Source organism: Bos mutus, chromosome 24 (assembly GCF_027580195.1).
Source record: "Bos mutus isolate GX-2022 chromosome 24, NWIPB_WYAK_1.1, whole genome shotgun sequence".
NCBI lineage: Eukaryota > Metazoa > Chordata > Mammalia > Artiodactyla > Bovidae > Bos > Bos mutus.
This window is the reverse complement of record NC_091640.1, coordinates 13,441,740-13,465,917: the sequence shown is the minus strand read 5'-3', so window position 1 is coordinate 13,465,917 and position 24,178 is coordinate 13,441,740.

Below are 24,178 nucleotides of genomic sequence, written 5' to 3'. Positions count from 1 at the left end.
TAATTGGGGAAGCAAAAATGAGCATCTGAGAAATAGGATAAATATAAAATATTTCTCAATAATTAAAGAAAAGATGTTGTAAACTGTAAATTGATTGATGGAAAAATGAATTACATGGTCAGGAATTGCCATAGACTTTGAAAGAAAAGTCTATGAGCCCTGGTGGCTCAGATGGTAAAGCATCTGTCTACAATGTGGGAGACCCGCGTTCGAACCCTGGGTCGGGAAGATCCCCTGGAGAAGGAAATGGAAATTCACTCCAGTACCATTGCCTGGAAAATCCCATGGACAGAGGAGCCTAGTAGTCTGCAGTCCTTGGGGTCGCAAAGAGTCGGACACGACTGAGCGACTTCACTTTCTTTGACAGTGAAAATGATTTTTTCTTTCTTTGAAAGAAAAATGATATATTTTAGGCTACATTAACAAGGGAAGACTTAGAGGGGAAAATTTGATCCCTTAGAGGGATCAAATTTCATTTGATCTTAGTGTCTTAAACGGATGTTTTAAAGTGTATGTAGGATTTGAATATAAGGACAAAGTTATGTAAGTTGACTGTTTGAGAATGATCTGAACATAGAGATTAAGGTAGCAAAATTCATGGCATGTCTGTAATAATAGACAAATGAATAGAAACATTAGGAGTCATAACGAGATGATGAAGTTTATAGAAGCTAAGTTTATGGAGATTTGACTACTCCACAGGACAGTTAGAACTCTAATATATGGAGATATTTTGAGTAACAATAAAGAAAAGCATGGAAGCAAGGATACTATGAGAATGATGAGAATGCAGCAGAGCCCAAGTGATTAGGTCTAAACAAATGCAGTGCAGTAGGAATCGGGTACAGAAACCCTAGAAAGAAGAGAATTGGCTGAGTCACAGGTACCAGGGCTCTTCCTGGTCCTCATACATGTTTTTCTCAGGGTCATTGCACAAGTTGAGCCCTCCACCTCTTTTGCTCTTTTCCTACAATATTGCAGAGTTGGCTGCTATTTTTCATGCTCTCAGAAAGCTTTTTCTATAAATGTTCTGGGAGCATTCTATTCTATTATTGCAATTTCTTTTTTATTATTCCAAAGTATCTTACTCATTATTCATTTACTCATTTATTTGCTTGCCTATAACTTACTTGAAAAAAATGTAAGTTCGTCAAGCAGAGGCCTTGGTACAATGATTCATGGCTATAATCTGCAGCACCCAGAAGCTGGATGTAGTGGATGCTTAGTAAATGCTTACTGATAAAAGAATGGCAGAGAGAGAAAGAATGAAATGATATAAACTTAACTTCTGGAGTCTATTGCCCACATTGTTTATAATGTATAAGCATGATGATCAGTTTATGCTTTTGGGATTGCAAATTGAACTTTTGGTGCCAATGACTATCAGAAATGTTAACCCCAGGAAATTAAATGTTATGTGACAAAGCATATATAAGAATCTTTGTCCCCTTACCCTGAGAGCTTGTGAAACTAATTAGGAATTCTTTCCACTCTATTGACAGTGTTTCCTACAGGTTCTAATATACTAACAATATCTCCAAGGTCCCTTCTTTCCAATGCCTTCACCATATGATTTTAATTTACTGAATTCATAATCCAAATCAATATCATTTTCATATAAGTGCTCGGCTAGGGAAGTCACACACTTATTCCATTGAAACTTCCAATATCTAAATGTTTTTGTTTATAAATGTTACCATAAGGGCCAATATTCATAGCTTGTTTCAAGAACCACATAATTAAATATATATCATAACTTTTACACTTTGTTTTTTGTTTAAAGCTTTTTGATAGGAACCACTAATTTTTAAAAATGATCTTTGAGATGTTTGCTAAAGTTGAAACAGATTTCTCCTATGTGTTAAAATTTTCTACAGTGAAAAGTCAGAAGAATAAACTGAACCTCATGTTACACTATTCATTTGTGATTCACTAAGTACTGACTGACTCAAAAGCCTGAGATTTATTTACTCCCTTGAGCAGAGTAACAATAATATTTTAAATAGAAAGCTAAACCGTGTCAGACTTTATTTTTTTGGGCTCCAAAATCACCACAGATGGTGACTGCAGCCATGAAATTAAAAGACGTTTACTCCTTGGGAGAAAAGTTATGACCAACCTAGATAGCATATTCAAAAGCAGAGACATTACTTTGCCAACAAAGGTCCATCTAGTCAAGGCTATGGTTTTTCCAGTCATCATGTATGGATGTGAGAGTTGGACTGTGAAGAAAGCTGAGCGCCAAAGTATTGATGCTTTTGAACTGTGGTGTTGGAGAAGACTCTTGAGAGTCCTTTGGACTGCAAGGAGATCCAACCAGGCCATTCTAAAGGAGATCAGCCCTGGCTGTTCTTTGGAAGGAATGATGCTAAAGCTGAAACTCCAGTACTTTGGCCACCTCATGTGAAGAGTTGACTCACTGGAAAAGACTCATGCTGGGAGGGATTGGGGGCAGGAGGAGAAGGGGACGCCAGAGGATGAAATGGCTGGATGGCATCACTAACTCAATGGACATGAGTTTGAATGAACTCCGGGAGATGGTGATGGACAGGGAGGCTTGGCATGCTGCGATTCATGGGGTCGAAAAGAGTCGGACACAACTGAGCAACTGAACTGAACTGAAAGCTTTCAGCAAACACGTGTTTAAGTCTGATGAACAACAGACCCATATTTGGAAGGGCTAGAGTTAAAGGGCATTCATGCCCCTCAAGGGGAAGTGAAAAGTGTAGGTTATCCTGTCGCTGCAACCGTTAGAATATATTCCTTACATGAAGGTGGGAGAGAGGGAGCAGCAAATGAATTAAGGTAAATAGTAGTGATAAAAACTTCCACTTTATTAAAGTACTACTGATTTATTCTTAGACAAAAAAGCCAGAAACCTAATTATGATTGCAAAAGGATATGGTTTCCTACTCCAAACTGATTTTGTTTTTATTCATTCACTGCTTTCAGAAATATTTTTAACAGCAATCTAAGTAGGGCTTGGTGATGTTAAAAGAAGGCTTAACAGCCCTATTAAAGTGTAACTGTGACTTAAATTCACAGGAAGCTGAACAGTACTGGTCTGAGCGTCTCCACTGGGGGCGTTATTCAAAGACTATAAAGGGAAGAAGAAGGAGATAGTGAAAATGGAAGTAGTAGTCCAGAGGAAAGAAACGTAAATAAAGCAGACCTGGGGTTTCCAAAAAGAACTGTGCTCAGATTCACAATTTCACACCTAGACCTTGCTCAAAGTCACTTTCTTCTGAAAAGAAACTCTGGAAACCAAGAAAAATAAGTATAGCAGTGGTCCCAATCTCTACAAAGTCCTACAGTCCAACCTCATTAAAATTCTCTTGATTTAGAAACAAGTTATATTAAAACCCCATGGATTGAAACTTGATTATGGGATTTCTCTCCTACAAGGAACAGCCCCCAAAATGTACAATAGCAGCATCAGTCATCTATTGTGGGCCGCATCAAGCCCAAGTCTCTGTGGACTTGGCATAAGAGTCATTACTATCAGGGGAGGAATTAGTATTCTTAAGAAAATGAGGACTTTTCGGCCTATTAAACATTGACATGAAGAGAAACACAATGCAAAAAATGTTTATGACTTGACCGTATTATTTAATTTTCTGAGTTGTTTATAAATAACTGATGATTTTCTCTGAGGGACAGGACTAAGGTATTTCTATTTTACAAAACATCAAAGGGGCTTGACTCTCTTCCCTGTGGAGCTCTGGCTTGGCATCTCTGGATGATGTTGGTAACATCTTGGATACTTATTCAAGGAGTATCCCTCAGGCCCTTCTTTCAGAAAAGGCATGATCTCATCTTATTCTATTGATATTTCAAGGTAAATACCATCCAGTCCAGTAAGCTATTAGTAAATAACATTGATGATGTTAGTTGTTAATGATGATGCTGAACTTACTTGATTCAAAAAAGATATATACATATATGTATATTTTGATATATATACTTGATAATATATATATATATGATAAATATATATTTAAATTATATTCAGCCTTGAGCAAGGATCTTCCTTGAAAATGAATATGCAAAATTTTTCTACTTACTCTGTAAAAGAATGCTTTCAGTTTCCCATTTATGTATAAAAATTCCAGAATAAGATTATATCACCAATGTTTATATTCAGTTTTAATTATCAATCACTACTTCTGAGCTGTACAATGAAATGCTTCAGTAAAAGAAATGGAATATTTTAAGTCTGTCAGTCTTGGCACAATTTTTTTTTTTTTCAAATTGCACAGATTTGAGAAGTATGCGGAAATACAGATTTTTGACTTCTTCTCCAAGCCATACATCTCTTTTCAATCTCTAGAATTCTTAAAGTTTAGCATGTGCTGGATTTACTCTTGGGTGCTCACAATCACTGTTATTCTCCTCTGAGCTCCTTAAACCATGACAATTTTCATGTGTGGTTGGGAAATTTCCTTTTATTGCCTAGAGTTGTACAGACTAGAAATAAATTTTCTCAAAGTAGCCTGGAAATAATTCTAAAACCTGGGCAGAGAGAGTGGAACATGAGGTTGCATAGCAGGGTATGTGGGCATCATGGAGAAAGAAAAGGTAGTGCATAGACACAGTTTATCCTAGGAAAATAAAGCAAATTTCATAAAATAATTTAAATGTTTATTCAAGTGTATCTAAAAATAAACTGGGAGAAAGTGAAAATGTTATGCCTTATAGTTAAAGAGTAGAAGATAGGCTCTTCAATTTTCATTTTCTTCCAATTAGCCTGCATAATGGGCTTCCCCAGTGGCTTACCAGTAAAGAATCTGCCTGAAATTCAGGAGACCCCAGAGAAGTGGGTTCCATCCCTGGGTTGGAAAGATCCCCTGGAGGAGGGCTTTGCAACCCACTGCAGTATTCCTGCCTGGAGAATCCCCATGGACAGAGGAGACTGGTGGGCTACAGTCCATGGGGTCGCAAAGAGTCAGATAGGACTGAGCGACTAAGCACAGCACAGTACAACCTGCATAATAGGCAGAGCAATCAGCAATTATTCATTCATGGGGTAACTCATTCATTCATTCATTGGGCAACTATTCATAAGCATTAACTGTGTGTCAGGCCCTTCGACAAGATGTGCTATTTCAAGTCAGAATCAAACACTGTTCTTATCTGTAAGGAGCCCCTAGCTTGAAGAAAACAAGGTATATAAATAATCAATTAGGTTAGGGAGGGAGTGGCTTGTAAAGACCCTGAGAAAATATAAAGAATAAAAGGGAGGTGGGGCACAAAGTGTCAAGAAAAAGCACAGACATGATAACTGAAGTGAAGGATGAGTAGGAATTTATCAAGGAAGGTGGGAAGTCTATTCCAGACCATGATGGATGCACAGACATAGGCACCATGCAACAGGGATGGTTGAAGAGACTGTGGGAAGTCTGGTGTGATTTTAAAAGGTGTCCTTTTGGGGACAGTGATGGGATTTGAGTGTTCCAAGTCACTTCAGTGTGCCTGCTCTGCAACCCTATGAGCTATAGTCCACTAGCTTCCTCTGTCCACGGGATTTTCCAGGCAAGAATCCTGGAGTAGATTTCCCTGCCCTCCTCCAGGGGATCATCCCTACCCAGGAATCAAACCTGAGTTTCTTATGTCACCAGTGGCGCTAATGGTAAAGAACCCACCTGCCAATGAAGGAGATGTAAGAGACACTCTTGGGTTGGGAAGATCCCCTGGAGAAGGGAATGGTTACTCACTCCAGTATTCTTGCCTGGAGAATCCCATGGGCAGAGATTAGAGGCAGTCAATGCAGTTGCAGAGTCAAACATGACTGAAGCGACTTAGCACACATGCACGATGGGTTTTGAGGTTACAAATATAAGCGGGCACCAAGTCATGAAAGACTTTTTTGCAAAGCATAAAGATTTGAGCATGATGCAGCTATCAACTGTGTTAAGCGAGACAACTTTTCTTAAAGTCACATTTTTTTTGCAGATTTACACATGATAACTACTAAATGAGAAAATATATAATGATAAAAGCAATAACTTATTCAACACTGCCTTCTTGGAAACTATCCTTTATTAATCACAACCAGAATATTCACTGAACACTTATATTGTGCCATTAATTGTGCTGGGAAAAGGAGATGATTAGAAGAGATAATTTCTGCTCTTAAGTTGCTTAATAAACAGTGAGGAAACCAATAGTTAGCAAGTCAGAGCAACACATGCTGATAACTCATATAACGGAGGTTCCAGGTGGCTCGGTGGTAAAGAATCTGCCTGCCAATGCAAGAGTTTCAGGAGATGTGCATTTGGTCCCTGGGTTGGAAAGATTCCCTGGAGAAGGAAAAGGCAACCCACTCTGGTATTCTTGCCTGGAGAATTCCATGGACAGAGGAGCCTGGCAGGCAATAGTCCACGGGATTACAGAGTTGGACATGACTGAGCAACTCATTGTACACACACACACACATAAATGTAAAAGAAATTAAACAGATGAGAAAATCCTAGGCTTTCTTAGAGATATGATGGAAAACATCAGTGAATAAAGTTTAATTTGCCTTTTGAAAAAGGTGTAGGAATATTCCAGAAAGAAGCCATGCTGTGAAGGAGAATAGAGGGCATTCCAGGAGAAAATAGCTTGTAAAAAGGTTTATAAAGAGAAAAACAGAAGTGAACTTACTGAAACAGAGGTCAAAAACTAAGAAATTATGACTGAGAAGTCCTCCTTTTGATCTAGTTTGGAAAATGGATATAAAAGTAGTGAATTCTCTAAATGTGTAAGAAGTGGGAAGATCCTTGACCCTATGGTTTTATGTTAGGACTCGTAAGCATAAAAGATATTTTAACTAGAATGTCCAGTTATTACTTAAATCTACAACAATTCTCTGCTTGGAATTATCACAATTAAAATAATAGAGGAAGTAGCTTTGTAGAATAAAATAATTTTATAAAACTGAAAATATTAATATATATGCTACTAATTTGAAAATACAGATCAGAGAGAAAATATCAAAATGGTAATATCTACATTTTAAAAGCACTATTTATCACTGTTTTTCAACCTATTATTATTGGACAATTACCTTGATGATACTTTGGCCACCTGATGTGAAGAACTGACTCATTTGAAAAGACCCTGATGCTGGGAAAGACTAAAGGCAGGAGGATAAGGGGATGACAGAAGCTGAGATGGTTGGATGGCATCACTGATTCCATGGACATGAGTTTGAATAAGCTCTGGGAGTTGGTGATGGACAGAGAAGCCTGGCATGCTGCAGTCAATGAGATTGCAAGGAGTTGGACATGACTGAGTGACTGAACTGTACTGAACTGAACCTTGATAATTAAACTACTCAATTACATGTTGCATTGTATTAAACTTTATACAATCATTAATTAGTTCACTCATATAAAACCCAATGAAGAAGCAGAGGGATTTTATCACCTACTGTTTTACAGGTGAGAAAACAAAGGCAGCAAGGTTAAGTGGCTTCTTGAACTTCCCTGTTGAGTCTGGAGGCAGCAGGATAGGAGTCAGGTCTCCTGCTTGACAGCCTGGCTCAGCTCCCTCAGTTCTGCTCCCAGTTTTCCACTGATGGGGAATGAGTCACCCTGGTGTTCTTGAAAATTAATGATGTTCAAGGTTATAATATGTTGGTTGCCTATGTTTGTTTACTTGTGGCAATTAGTGACCATCTGTTCTAGAGGTGATGTTATTAGACCTCCTTCTCTGGAAACGTTGACTTCTAGGAAGCAGAGCATTTTCAAAGGGCCAGGTTCTCAGGGAAGGACAGTGCACAAGTGAACCAAACCTTGGGTCCTCAGGAGGGGTCAGAGAGGCTGCATGTCAAACATGAAAAGAAGGAAGCAAACTAAGTTGTTTATTCCGTCAACCACAAATTGACACTTGACATGACTGCTTGCCATTTACCTCTCCAAGGATTAAATCATGTGCTGTTGCAGCTGCTGACCATCAAAATCCCCTAAAGGAGTTCAAGGAAGAGGGCAGAAATGAGGCACTCTCTGCTTAGGGAAAAAGATCTTCAGTTAGATATTCTCAGGAGCTGATTTTATGAGCCCAATTCTTGTACCTCCTCATACATAGAAAAACACTAAAATCCTTCATGGTGATGACTGTTTCTTGTGATGAGCAGAAGCTTCATAAGACTAGTAGGAATCTTTTGGAAAAATAAGTGCTTGATAGCATGTACTCCTCCTTTACTGAAATCACATATATATTCTCCTTTCCTTTACTTCGTTGGAACAGTTACTCAGAGCTATCTGAGATGCTGTCTCCTGGGCTGCATTCCTCATATTGCCCCAAATAAAACTTAAGTAGCAACTTTTTATTTTTTTTATTTTTTTTTTAGTTAACAATTCTCTGTTCTTGTTGCCTCTTCTTTTTCTCCATCCTCTCTTTTCAAATCATGCTTCCCTTTCCCAATCAGAGTTCCCATCAGAATTTAAACCTCTTTAAATACCCTCCAAATGTGAAGAGTCAGTGTGGTCTCCTGGACCTTGGCTTCCTACTCAAATGACCAACAATAGCAGTCTGGAGGACAAGGCTGTCTCCAAATGTGTACTAAGGAGCTGATTGTGGCATGAAAATGGCAAGAAAGAGTCATGAGAAAGGAAGATCACAGGGCCAGCAGGATATGAGAAAGGAGTTGGATGGTGATAAGGAATGTTATTAGTGACTACTTTGTGGTGTTGACTTGAAAAATAGTCACAACCTAATAGGTGAGAGTTATGTTTTGTTCAGTGGGAATTTTTAGGACTTCAAGACTGGGAGACAGCATCTCAAGTAATCCTTGAGAAAACTACTTTGAGGAGGTGAGAGGAGTCAGGTTATATATAGGAGTTTTGTGACAAAGGGCAGGTAGTCTGAACATCAAAATATTATTATTAATTAAAGAAACCACATATCCCCGGTAAAGAGATTTAGAGCTTTTCTGTGTGTGGGAAGATGCAAGAGTCTGGGCTCACTGAAATCATTCCTTTCATAGAATCTCAGCTTTCCTGGGACCAAGGTCCTGTGTTTTTCACATCCTGATCTCCCTTGGTCTCATCTTGGGGAGTGGCTACAATTCTGATGGCTGCTAGTACACAGGTATTCTCCTTCCAGAGTGCCCTTAGGGTTCAGGAACTCACACTGGAGAGCTAGAATCGCTGATAACTGTGACATTCTCATTTACTGATATGGTAGGAAATATTACATTTCTTAGAGGGAATGTTCTGCGCCTTCTAGGATATTCAATTTTTGGGGGGCTCTGTCAGGTATTCTCATGCCAGCACATGAAATTATAAGGAAGTACTTTAATATATGTATGTGCGTGCTAAGTCACTTCAGTCATGTCTGACTCTTTGAGACTCTGTGGACTGTAGCCCGCCAGCCTCCTCTGTCCATGGGATTCTTCAGGCAAGAATGCTGGAGTGGGTTGCTCGCCCTCCTTTAGGGGGATTTTCCTGACCCAGGGATTGAACCTGTGTCTCCTGCATTTCAGGTGGATTCTTTACTGCTGGGCCATCTGGGAAGCCCTAATATATGGATACATATACACAAATTCGAAGGCATTGTTATTATTTAATTTCAGCATACAAAACATACATCAAGTTCACTTTGTTTAATACCTGGCTTAGAATGATCAGTATTTATTTTTAATTGTGAAATACAATAGAGTCCTTTTCAGTCCAGTCGAAGTTCACAAGACTGACTTACCTGACTAATCACACTTCTTAGACAGTTTTTCCTTCAGATAAAATATTTTTTTAGCAAAGTGACTGAAAGTTGTCCCTCAAAATCTAAAGAACCTGGGTAGGTGAAGCAGGCCAGTAATAAATTGTTTTAATAGATGTGAGATGTGAGACATGGATTTTATTTTGGGTACTTGAAACTTGTCATAAAAATGGCATTACAATCTAATTTCTTGGGGTTTGTTTGTGAGATTTTGTAATTGTTTCCTTGGGAACTAACCTATTTACATCCTGGCTGAGTACAGGAATGTGCTTAGCTGATTCCTCTTAGAAATGTAAATAAAGACTGACACACTTATATGGTACTAGAAAAGCTGCATCTCTTCATTGTCACCCCCAGCATAGAAAGTAAACAGGAAGGAGTTTGATTGTTATTCTGTATGTATACCTTGAAGAAACAACAAGACTCATTCATTATGAAAAAAAAAAAATTTCACCTATCAGGGTCATTAATTCCATTCCTTTAGGTTAATGCTGTACTCCTGAGTAGAATGCAATCTTGAGATAGTTACTAGCGTGGAGTGGAGTATCTCCTGTCATATCTATAAACAATGATGTCACAGCCATCCACACCCTCCAAATGTGAGTTTCAGAACCCAGAGGATCCCCCAAGTGGAGAACAATGCCTGGGATACAGCAGCCTTCCCTCCCTAGGGATGGAGGTGGAGAGGTGGGGGGTGCAGAGTGGGGAGGAAGTCAGATTGATCAGACATCTCCTGGGTTGTGGGGTGGGGTGGAGGATGAGGAACTTGATCACAAATGGAGGGTAGGGCTTCTTCTTTAAGTGATTTAGCAAGATTGTTGATAAACTGGACCGTGCTGATATGAACATAGAAGTTCCCAGAATTAAGACTAGTTGGAAAAGAATTTGGAGTTTGGAGAATCCTGAGTTGAACTCGATCTATGAGAATCTTTGTCACTCCAAAGGTTACATTTGTTTATGATTGCCACAACAGTGACAGGTTCTGACAAAGGGGCAGAGGTATAGAAAGGCAGAACTCAAGGACATTGCTCTAAGAGGTAAGCCTGTGTGGCAAGGCTTAGTCTTTCAGGTGACCTGTTTGTGGCAGGGATGGGTACAGCACAAGAGAGAGGAGTTTTCACATCCTTACAAGGAGCTTAGAGATCTCCTGCCCCTGAAACTGCTTAGAATTTGGGGACTCTGCCTGGATTATAATTTAAAGATGGTGCCCTTACTTGAGCCACTTACCAGAGGAAATGAATCTTTGGACTGACAGTTCCATTTCCTAAATTTAAAATAAAAGGAAAGAATGGGACTTTTTAAAAGAAAAAAATGTGTGTGTGTGTGTTTAAAGCAAGACCAGCCAGATGGATAAAGATATATGGGTTAATTGCTGAATCTGCATCTACCTGCGTCTTTTATGTGGCAGATATGAATGCTTTATAGGTAATGAGGTCCTCACAAGAGAGTTATTACCTAATGGTCTGACATTTACAAAGTTGTAAAATGTAGAAGGAGATTGAACAAGAAGAATGAACTGCCCTCCTGCATATTAATGCAATTATGCACCCAGGCACATGTCTAGGAGTAAATAATATAATTATAGTATTAGAATTCTCCAAAGGATATTCAGCAGACACTGCAATTTACATTTTAATTTTTTTTTCTATTTGAAATTTCCAGATGCTCTAACCCTTTTCAGCTCTTCCTGTGGTCTCTGCCATCTTGTGCTTTGTAGCAGGGCTTGGCAGGACTCATGGTACACTGAGCTTCCAACCTCTACTGTCCAAGATGGAAGTTAGGGTGGAGGTGGTTCAAACTTTTTTTAACATGTGGATGCTGTTGTACTTGGAAGCCAGAAATTCTGGAAAGCCATAAGACTTTGATGCCCACCTCCCATGTTTTTGACTATTAGTTTGCCTGTAATATTTGACTTTTCTGTTCCTTTCTTAACTTCCTTCCTTAAAGCTTTTGGGGGACCCAAAGTCTGCTAAAATAGCCTAACTTTTGAAATATTTGTATTTAAAGTATGAGAAAAAAGTAGCATTTTGGGGCCACTAGCAGCAATGAAACAGGTTAGAGAGTTAAGCTCTGAGTTAAGCTCCCCTGAATCACAGGAGCTTAAATACCTCTTCTTGCTTTCTGAAGTCCTCCAATCTGAGTCCCCTACCTCCTACAGGAGTCGTGGAGGACTCTGAGCAGTTTGGTTTATTATTGATTTGAGTGGATCAAATGAAAGACGTGCTGTGCTGTGCTAAGTTGCTTCAGTTGTGTCTGCCTCTTGGCGACCACATGGACTGTAACCCACTAGACTCCTGTCCATGGGATTTTCCAGGAAAGTATACTGAAGTGGACTTCCATTTCCTTCTCCGCAAATGAAGATAATAATTGTAAAGTTGAGAGTTCAGAGTTTTCTGTGTCTTTTTCTTACATATTCCTAATTTTCAGGTTTTCCTATCTCCCAGTCTCCTATGTCTACCTTTCCTATATCTATATGACTTATCCTTACAACCCCAGGTGATGCTGGTCTTCCTCACTACGGTACCATAACACAGAGAATCAGGTATTCTTCAGCCAATTTTGTTCTAATTTAGTACTTTTCGAGCTATAATGTGCCTGTATATCACCTGGGGATCTTGGGGAAATTCAGATTTTGATTTTTAGGTCTGGAGTGAGGTCTAAGATTCCATATTTCTGACCGACTCTCAGGGGATATCCATGTTGCTGATCTTGAAGGTCTAACTGATTTGTGTGTGCTGATCTTGACTACCCAATTATGCATTTAGAAATCGTGAACCATAAACACCTGGTCTTGTACTGCCTGTTTGGCATGTTCATGAGCAAGTGAAGAGGGCCCATGAGCTCACTCACTAATGGAGACAGGGGAGAAGATAGGTGCTTGGATGTCAAGACATACAGTATCAAGAACTGCGAAGGGTCTGAGATTTTACCCTACTTGCAAGCTTATAAATGCATCTACTACAGTTTCAGGAATGCTGACAGAAAACACAAGACTTCTAAGTCAGAGACAAAGGACAGTATTTTACCCATACCAATCGACAGTAGCCAGAATATCATTTGTGCTGGTTTTCTGAGCCCCACTTGCCACTGGGGACAAGGACACGGTGAGCCCTGCATAAAATTGTTAGGGGAAGCACACTGAAACCACCCGCTCTGGCCAGGCACCATACTAACCATTTGCATGAGTTGTTTTAGGACAGGAGGTTCTGGGATGGAAGTAAAAAGCCTCCACCAACCAGAAGAGTTTGGGAAAGGTCAAAAGAAGACACTACATGTCCAACCACCTCCCAGAATCCTCTCTGGCATCCATCTTGGCTGAACAAGGCATGCACCACCAGGAAGGACTCTGAGTCAGAACGATTGACTAAAGACAACCCATAAACGAATCCCATCACCATAAAACCAGAGACTACAAGTCATGTGGCAGAGCTGTTCTCCTGGGTTCCCTTACCCTGCTGCTCTCCACCCGGGTGCCCTTTCCCAATGAAATCTCTTGCTTTGTCAGCACATGTGTCTCCTTGGACAATTCATTTCCGAGTGTTAGACAACAGCCCAGTTTCAGGCCCTAGAAGGGGTCCCCTTTCCTGCAACACAATGGTCCAAATATAGGAGAGACTTCAAGTTTAGGAAATTTATAAAGAGGCTGAAAACAAACCATCTCAACTTTGACTCTGAAGACAGACATTGTATCTATCATCCTGGACAGCAAATATGTCTGCCATCTGCCCAGATGTAGATTCTTTGTCTTTCAGAAATTTTTGCTATTCAGGCATCCTTGAAAAGATAGTCTGGATCAAAAGCTGTCAGTGCCTCTGTTCATAAGACATGCAGGAAAGTGAGATTCATGGAGAGTTGTGCTTTAATACACAGGTGAACAGAGTTTCCCTGGCAGTTCAAATGGTAAACAATCTGTCTACAGTGCAGGAGACCTGAGTTTGATCTTTGATTCCATCCCTGGGTCAAGAAGAAAATGGAGAAGGAAATGGCTACCCACTCCAATATTTTTTTCCTGGAGAATTCCATGAGGGAGCCTGGCAGGGTACAGTCCCTGATGTCTCAAAACTATAGAACATGACTGAGTGACTTTCACCTTCACTTTTAACTTGCACACAGGTGGACACATAGATGGATTGGATGGTACTTGATGTATGAATTTGCTATGGCACTCAGTCTCTCAGTCTGACTCTTTACCGCCTTATAGACTGTATCCTGCTAGCCTCCTCTGTCCATGAAATTTTCCAGGCAAGAATACTATATCAGGTGCCATTTTCTACTCCAGAGAGTCTTCCCGACCTGGGGATCGAACCCTCATCTCTGTGTCCTGCATTGGCACACACAGAATTGGAATTCTTTACCATGAGTGTCACCTGAGAACCCCATGAATTTGCTCTAGCTGCTGTAACAAATTACCACCGTGACTTAAAACAGTGGAAATGTTTTTTTCCACAGTTCTGGAGGCTAGAAGTCCACAATCAAGGTGTTAGCAGGATCATGGGCCCTCTGAAGACTCTAGGGAAGAATTCTCCCCTGTCTCTTCCTAGTTTTTAGTGGTCCCCAGAAATCCTTGCCATTCCTTGACCTGTAACTGTATTACTGTAATCTCTGTCTTTTTCATCACATGCTCTTCTTCCCTGTGTATCCATGGCACTATGTCTCTAAATATTCCTTTCCATTTAAGAACACTAGTCATTGTATTTAGGGCCCAGTGTAATCCAGTATGATATTTTTTTAGCTTGACTGTATTTGTAAATATCCTATTTGCAAAGAAGGTCTTCATAGATACCTTTAGGATACCAGCTCCTGAAGCTTGCTCAAACTCATGCCCATTGAGTCAGAGATGGCATCCAACCATTTCATCCTCTTTTGTCCCCTCCTCCTCCTGCCTTCAATTTTCCCCAGCCTCAGGGTCTTTTCCAAAAAGTCAGTTCTTTGCATCAGGTGGCCAAACTATTGGAGTTTAAGCTACAGCATCAGTCCTTCAAATGAATATTCAGGACTGATTTCCTTTAGGATTAACTGGTTGGATCTCCTTGCAGTCCAAGGGACTCTCAAAACTCTTCTCCAACACCACAGTTCAAAATCATCAATTCTTCACCACTCAGCTTTCTTCATAGTCCAACTCTCACATCCATACATGATTACTGGGAAAACCGTAGCTTTGACTAGATGGACCTTTGTTGGAAAATTAATGTCTCTGTTTTTTAATATGCTGTCTAGGTTGATCATAACTTTTCTTCCAGGGAACAAGCGACTTTTAATTTCATGGCTGCAATCACCATCTGCAGTGGTTTTGGAAGCCAAGAAAAGAAAGTCTGTCACTGTTTCCATAGCTTCCCCATCTATTTGCCATGAAGTGATGGGATCAGATGCCATGATCTTAGTTTTTTGAATACTGAGCTTTAAGCAAACTTTTTCACTCTCCTCTTTCACTTTCATGAAGAGGTTCTTTAGTTCCTCTTCACTTTCTGCCATAAGGGTGGTGTCATCTACATATTTGAGGTTATTGATATTTCTCGTGGCAATCTTGATTCCAGATTGTGCTTCATCCAGTCTGGCATTTCCCATGATGTACTCTGCATATAAGTTAAATAAGTAGGGTGACAATATACAGCCTTGATGTACCCCTTTGCCAGTTGGAACTAGTCTGTTGTTCTATGTCTGGTTCTAAGTGTTGCTTCTTAACCTGCATACAGATTACTCAAGAGGTAGGTCAGGTAGTCTGGTATTCCCATCTTTTTCAGAATTTTCCACAGTCTGTTGTGATCTACACAGTCAAAGGCTTTGGCATAATCAATAAAGCATAAGTAGATGTTTTTCTGGAACTCTCTTGCTTTTTTGATGATACAGCAGATGTTGGCAATTTGATCTCTGGTTCTTCTGCCTTTTCTACATCTAGCTTGAACATCTAGAAGTTCATGGTTCATGTACTGTTGAAGCCTGGCTTGGAGAATTTTTAGCATTACTTTGTTAGTGTGTGAGATGAGTGCAATTGTATGGTAGTTTGAGCCTTCTCTGGCATTGCCTTTCTTTGGGATTGAAATGAAAACTGACCTTTTCCAGTCCTGTGGCCACTGCTGAGTTTTCCAAATTTGCTGGCATATTGAGTGTCACACTTTCACAGCATCATCTTTCAGGATTTGAAATAGCTCAACTGGAATTCTATCACCTCCACTAGATTTGATGGTAGTGATGCTTCCTAAGGCCTGCTTGACTTTGCACTTCAGGATGTCTGGCTCTAGGTGAGTGATCACACCATCATGATTATGTGGGTCATGAAGGTCTTTTTTATATAGTTCTTCTGTGTATTCTTGCCACCTCTTCTTAATATCTTCTGTTTCTGTTAGGTCCATACCATTTCTGTCCTTTATAGTGCCCATTTTTTCATGAAATATTTACTTTATACTCTAGTTTTCTTGAAGAAAATTAGAGCACCAGAACAAGTTTCTTACCTCAAAATGTGTTTTTAATCTGTACACTGAAACTAATACCTACACTTCTTTTTAAGGAAGTACAGAGTCTTACTGTGTAGCAACAGTCCATTTTGGAGGAGACGGTTATATGGCTTGCTGAATTTTATGCTATTTCAGTAGGTGTTTTCTTTGTTAGAGAATAGTTGTTTAAGGTCTAAGAAAACCATAGTGAAATAATTCTCCAATTCCTGATAAATCTGGACTTCATTCCCAATTTTCACTCTATCTTATTTTTATCCTTTAAATGGACATTCTTCTACCCAACCCTCTCAGTCTTCTATCCATATTCTGTTTCTATATTTTATTATGATTTTAAATTTCTGATGCTTCCCACTCCCTCAGGAGTAATTTGCCATTTGAAGTCACATTTCTTATGAAAGGTAAGACTCTGTCCTTCCTCAAAAAGAAGTGTAGGTATTCATTATGAGTGCACAGATTAAAAAGACATTTTGAGGTAAGAACTTGTTCTGGGGCTCTCATCATCTCTACAGATGTCGGATCTGATCAATAAAGTTGCATGTGAGCCTGTTTATCACACTTAGTTATATAACCAGACTTTCTTCTTTACCTGAATGTCTCTTTCTTTTGTCTCATATCTGTTTGAGATAACACCCAGGGTATGCAATGGAAGGAGGGCAAAGCCATAGAGGATTCCATAGTCAGGTTCTTCTAGCTCCCTCTTGTTTTTCAAGACAGATTTTTCTCTTTTTTCCTTAAAGAACAGTCATTATTCCACTCACGGGGTACAATTGGGACAATAGATGAGCATATAACAATTGAATGAGCAAAAGCATGGAACGGAGAACTGCCTTATTTGCCCTCAAGAATCCTGCAAAGGGGTTGGTGCAGGGGAGAGCCGTACATCCTCTCATTATCTTAAAATTCCATGAAAGCAAAGGACATTCTGACAAGAGTTCCATGCAATGAAGCTGTGCCTTTGTTTCAGAACCTAAGCCTACAGTGAAAATTTACTGGTAAGGTTACAGTTCACTACAGTGAATATCACAGGACAGATGATCAAAGGATTTATTTGCAGTCCAGACCACGAAGCAGTCACTGTCTAAAACACAAAATTTCCTCTGCTCTTGGCACTGTTTCACCACAGTAAAAGATTTTATGGCTCTCCATCACCCTCATTTTCTAGCTATCATGTTCATTCTTTTTACATCCTCTCAACCCAGTAAAAAGTTTGCCCAAATCCACTATTATCAGCCCCATCAAATTGTACTCATATATCATCTAAATTTGGCTGGAATAATGTTTATATCTTTTTCCCTCACATGGAGGCACAAATATAGTTTCCTTTTTTTACTCCTTTTTTTGGGGGGTGGGTGGGGGAAGCTTCCATTAATGTTCAGGATACTATACAAACTAAAGACAGAAACATGAATGTTGGTCTGTGTTTCTCAGGAGCTCCCTTCTATGGGTGAGTGGATGGTGTGCGGTGCACAATATAAGTAAGAAAGATGGAAATATGAAATGTAAGCAGGATTAAATGAATGGTATAATGAGCACACATGGTGAGGAACATACAGTGTAGACTAAAAGGGTCAGGGACAGAAGAAATAGAGGACTGAAATGAGTTATGAAAAATAATTTACATATAACCATGTCAAACTGTGGAATAGAGTTTGGGGAAATAGTGTGTGCAAAGGGTAGGAAACTGTACTCAGTGGATGGCAAGCAGGGCAGCTTAACTATCAGTATATATTCAATTTACTGACTGATGTTGGGGAGGCCCTCATTCTGGTCCAACTCTAGCTTAACAAGAGAATGTTGAATGCCCAGTGGGCTTCATTAAAATGGGTGTGAAATATGTTGTGTGCAGAAATACGAGTGTACATTATGGAAGATTGCAATACACTCACATATTTTAAAAATGAAAAGAAAAACCTGGTCTTCCATAATTAGCTATATCACTTCCTTCCATTTAAACTGATTAAAGGCAATGCTTAATAGTTCCACAGAGCTTTCGGTGCTGATCCATACCTCTTGGGTAGCAGCCATTTCCTTTTATTTTACATATTGTGGTAAAATACAAAACAGCAGTATATTAATAACATCTGTTATAAAAGAGAATCTGGGGGAAAAACCACATAATACTGTAATTCTTTGAATTCAGGACTGTGAGACATGTTCTACACATGTGTGTTTCTCTTTTATTTCTTTCTGTGAAAGGTCCCAGCCTGTCCAGTTAACAAAGGGAAACACTCGGATGCTCTTGGGTGTTGTCTGTTGGCAGTGCTGTGCTCTAAGTTCAAAACTGAATAGTTGACAGCATCGCCAGCAGCTTGATATTTCCACTGCTCATTTTCTGTGTTTCCTAGTCTTTAGGCGGTGGGAATGAACTTCAGGGGTGTGTATTTTTGTGTTGAAGGTGAGGACAGAGGACAGAGGCTTATAATCAGGTGAAATCAAAAAGGAGATCTGTGTGCGTCTAATTGCCCTTGTACAATGACTCAGCTAGCCTTAGTCTTGCTGAATGGGGAAAAAACAGACTCTGAGAGGTGGCATGAAGGTGTGGGGAAACCTTCAGAGAAACACTTTGAAAGTTAAAATACCCTCTTCATAAATCAGAGAAAGGATTACCTAATGTTCAGATACAGTAAATTTCATTGTTTTGTTTTGTTTTTGTATTTGCTTTGCTTTGCATATTTGGGAAGTTTCTGAAGAAAATACCTTCCAGAAGCACATGTGTATAAAGATTCAATAAACTTGTCCAAGTTTTCAATTCAGTTTCATTCAAAATTCTATGTGCCTATTAAACTTCAGCCATGTGTCCTTCATTATGCTGAAGGAGGTACAAGAGAAGAATGTGATGAGCTCACATTCCTGTTGAGGAAGATGAGAGTACAAGCAGGCAAGTTCCTATTTGACAGTGTGGTAGTAAATTCAGTTCAATGTTTCTCCAATAAATTAGTATTATTGAAGTTTTATTAACTATACAGTAAGGAAGAACACGATCTTTGCCATTTTTCATTTGATTTCTTGAGACTCTTTGAGATTATATTGCTTTATTTGTACATGATAGGAAGCATCTCATCAGATTCTAATATGATGCTGGCAACTGGTTCAACAGTTCAATTTAGTCGTTCAATCATGTCTGACTCTGTGAAACCATGGACCACAGCACGCCAGGCCTCCCTCTCTATCACCAACTCCCAGAGTTTACCCAAACTCATGTACACTGAGTCAGTGACACCATCCAACCATCTCATTCTCTGTCGTCCCCTTCTACTCCTGCCCTCAATTTTTCCCAGCATCAGGGTCTTTTCAAATGAGTCATCTCTTTGCATCAGATGGCCAAAGTATTGGAGTTTCAGCTTCAAAATCGGTCCTTCCAATGAACTCAGGACTGATCTCCTTTAGGATGGACTGATTGTATCTCCTCGCAGTCCAAGGGACTCTCAAGAGTCTTCTACTACACCACAGTTCAAAAGCATCAATTCTTCAGCACTCAGCTTTCTTATAGTCTAACACTCACATCCATACATGATCACTGGAAAAACCATAGCTTTGATGAGATAGACCTTGTTGGCAAAGTAATGTCTCTGCTTTTTAATATGCTGTCTAGGTTGGCCATAACTTTTTTTTCAAAGGAGTAAGGGTCTTTTAATTTCATGGCTTCAATCACCATCTGCAATGATTTTGGAGACCAAAAAAAAATAAAGTCAGCCACTGCTTACACTGTTTCCTCATCTATTTGCCATTAAATGACTGGACCAGATGCCATGATCTTAGTTTTCTGAATGTTGAGCTTTAAGCCAACATTTTCACTCTCCTCTCCCACTTTCATCAAGAGGCTTTTTAGTTCTTCTTACTTTCTGCACAAGGGTGGTATAATCTGCATATCTGAGGTTAGTGATATTTCTCCCAGCAATCTTGATTCCAGCTTGTGCTTCTTCCAGCCCAGTGTTTCTCATGAGGTACTGTGCATATAAGTTAAATAAACATGGAGACAATACACAGCCTTCACATACTCCTTTTCCTATTTGGAACCAGTCTGTTGTTTCATGTCCAGTTCTAACTGTAACTTCTTGACCTGCATACAGATTTCTCAAGAGGCAGGTCAGGTGGTCTGGTATTCCCATCTCTTTCAGAATTTTCCACAGTTTATCGTGATCCACACAGGCAAAGGCTTTGGCATAGTCAATAAAGCAGAAATAGATGTTTTTCTGGAACTCTCTTGCTTTTTCTATGATGCAGCAGATGTTAGCAATTTGATCTCTGGTTCCTCTGCCTTTTCTAAAACCAGCTTGAACATCAGGAAGTTCACGGTTCACGTATAACTGAAGCCTGGCTTGGAGAATTTTGAGCATTACTTTACTAGCGTGTGAGATGAGTGCAATTGTGCAGTAGTTTGAGCATTCTTTGGCATTGCCTTTCTTTGGGATTGGAATGAAAACTGACCTTTTCCAGTCCTGTGGCCACTGCTGAGTTTTCCAATTTTGCTGACATATTGGGTGCAGCACTTTCACAGCATCATCTTTCAGGATTTGAAAGAGCTCAACTGGAATTCCATCACCTTCACTATCTTTGCTCATAGTGATGCTTTGTAAGGCCCACATGTCTGGCTCTAGGTGAGTGATCACACCATTGTGATTATCTGGGTCGTGAAGATCTTTTTTGTACAGTTCTTCTGTGTATTCTTGCCACCTCTTCTTAATATCTTCTGCTTCTGTTAGGTCCATATAATTTCTGTCCTTTATCAAGCCCATCTTTGCATGAAATGTTCCCTTGGTACCTCTAATTTTCTTGAAGAGATCTCTAGTCCTTCCCATTCTGTTGTTTTCCTCTATTTCTTTGCAGTAATCACTGAGGAAGGTTTTCTTGTCTCTTCTTAGTGTTCTTTGGAACTCTCCATTAAAATCGGTATATCTTTTCTTTTCTCCTTTGCTTTTTGCTTCTCTTCTTTCCACAGCTATTTGTAAGGACTCCTCAGACAGCCATTTTGTTTTTTTTGCATTTCTTTTTCTTGGGGATGGTCTTGATCCCTGTCTCCTATACAATGTCATGAACCTCAGTCCGTAGTTCTTCAGGCATTATGTCTATCAGATCTAGTCCCTTAAAACTATTTCTCACTTTCACTGTATAATCATAAGGGATTTGATTTAGGTCATACCTGAATGGTCTACTGGTTTTCCCTACTTTCTTCAATTAAATCTGAATTTGGCAATAAGGAGTTCATGATCTGAGCCACAGTCAGCTCCCGGTCTTGTTTTTGCTGACTATATAGAGCTTCTCCATCTTTGGCTGCAAAAAATATAATCAATCTGATTTTGGTGTTGGCCATCTGTTGAGGTCCATGTGTAGAGTCTCCACTTGTGTTGTTGGAAGAGGGTGTTTGCTATGACTAATGTGTTCTCTTGGCAAAACTCTATTAACCTTTGCCCTGCTTCATTCCATACTCCAAGGCCAAATTTGCCTGTTACTCCAGGTGTTTCTTGACTTCTTACTTTTGCATTCCAGTCCCCTATAATGAAAAGGCCATCTTTTGGGGGTGTTAGTTCTAAAAGGTCTTGCATATCTTCATAGAACCATTTAACTTCAGCTTCTTCAGCATTACTGATCAGGGCATAGACTTGGATTATCGTGATATTGAATGGTTTGCCTTGGAAACGAACAGAGACCATTCTGTCATTTTGAGATTGCATCCAAGTACTGCATTTCGGACTCTTTTGTTGACTATGATGGCTATTCCATTTCTTATAAGGGATTCCTGTCCACAGTAGTGGATATAGTGGTAATCTGAGTTAAATTCACCCATTCCAGTCCATCTGAGTTCTCTGATTCCTAAAATGTCAATGTTCACTCTTGCCGTCTCCTGTTTGACCACTTCCAGTTTGCCTCGATTCCTGGACCTAACATTCCAGGTTCCTATACAATATTGCTCTTTACAGCATCGGACCTTGCTTTTATCACCAGTCACAACCACAACTGGGTGTTGTTTTTGCTTTGGCACTGTCTCTTCATTCTTTCTGGAGTTATTTCTCCACTGATCTCCAATAGTATATTGGGCACCTACCGACCTGGAGAATTCATCTTTCAGTGTCCTATCATTTTGCCTTTTCATAAGGTTGATTGGCTTCTCAAGGCAAGAATACTGAAGTGGTTTGCCATTCCCTTCTCCAGTGGACCACATTTTGTCAGAAGTCTCCCTCATGACCTGTCCATCTTGGGTGGCCCTACACTACATGGCTTAGTTTCATTGAGTTAGACAAGGCTGTTTCCATGTGGTTAGATTGGTTAGTTTTCTAAAACTAATTGGTTCAACACACATCATGAAATGGGCACTTAATCTGCTCCGCTCAGTTGCTCAGTCCTGTCTGACTCTTTGCAATCCCATGGACTGTAGCCATCCAGGCTCCTTTGTCCATGGAATTTTCCAGGCAAGAGTACTGGAGTGGATTGTCACTTCCTACTCCAGGAGATCTTCCCATCTCAGGGACAGAACCTGCATCTCTTGCATCTCCTGCATTAGCATGAAGATTCTTTACCACTGCACTACCTGGGAAGTCCAGGCACTTAATAAATACTAGTTTTTTTCCTTGCCCCATGACTAAGTCCGTACATGGAACTCTAAACTTCCAGGGACAGTATTTCTTGACCTGAGCCTCAGGCTTTCTGGGAATAATCTTCTATTAGAAGTACCTCCACTGCTTTGGAATCACTGCTCCTTTAGCTTCTACTAGAAGAGAGGTGTGCTTTCCTGATAGCTCATTTGGTAAAGAATGCACCTGCAATGCCAGAGACTTGGGTTTGATCCCTGGGTTGGGAAGATCCTCTGGAGAAGGGAAAGGCTCCAGTATTTTGGCCTAGAGAATTCCATGGACTATATAGCCCATGGGGTCATAAAGAGTCGGACAAAGAGTGAGCGACTTTCACTCACTAGAAGAGAGAGATACTGAACCTTAGGATCAGTGGAGAAGGGGTACCACTACCAGGTCATTATTTGCCTCTACTACTTGCTATGCATCTGGAAAATCCTGATTCACCATCTCTGTTATTTCACATAATTTCCTTCTTCCAAGATACCCACTTCTAGAAGATGCTCCTGATTAATGCTATTTCTTGATGCCCATCATTTCAACTCTAATATTGACAATTCAATGGTTTGTATTTTTCTATCTTTGTTTACATTCAAAGATAAGTTTATTACTAGCACACACTCTGTTTCATGTACGTATGTGTATGTAACATGTTGAATAACAGTTCTAATAATATTGTCATTTGCTTATGCACCACTTTGAAATTTTCAATATATTCCAATGCCTTTAAGAAATGGAAGATCAGTTAGAATTGTAATTAACTACAGAAAAGGATTCAACAGCTCAGATCAGTTAAATTGTTTGTCCAAAGTCCACAGCTAGTCAGAGTTTAGTTTACAGATAAAATCATTTCAAATTTAAACTCTGTATTGTGCACAAAATTTATTAAAATAATTTTCAGTGTGCAGTAAAAGGTAACCTGACTAGTGGCAGAGGTGCTCCTCAAGTTCTGTGGCTTATTACGATTTGGTACTAGAGATTGAGACTGTTCTGACGACTGAGACCTCTGCAGGTGATGGCTGAGATCCTTGAAAGAGTAGCAGAGGTCAGTCTGGAGGAGGGGCTTCTAGTTAACGCAGCAGCTGGAAGAGATGCAGAATATACTGTATGGGAAGATTTTGAAGAGATCAAGCCCTGAGCCTTTGAAGTGGGAACACTGACTCTAAGACCCTAGACTACCAGAGCACTAAGCCTCAGTTCAGTTCAGTTCAGTTCAGTCCCTCAGTCGTATCCAACTCTCTGAGACCCCATGAATCGCAGGACGCCAGGCCTCCCTGTCCATCACCAACTGCTGGAGTCTACTCAAACTCACATCCATCGAGTCAGTGATGCCATCCAGCCATCTCATCCTCTGTTGTCCCCTTCTCCTCCTGCCCCCAATCCCTCCCAATATCAGAGTCTTTTCCAATGAGTCAACTCTTCGCATGAGGTGGCCAAAGTACTGCAGTTTCAGCTTTA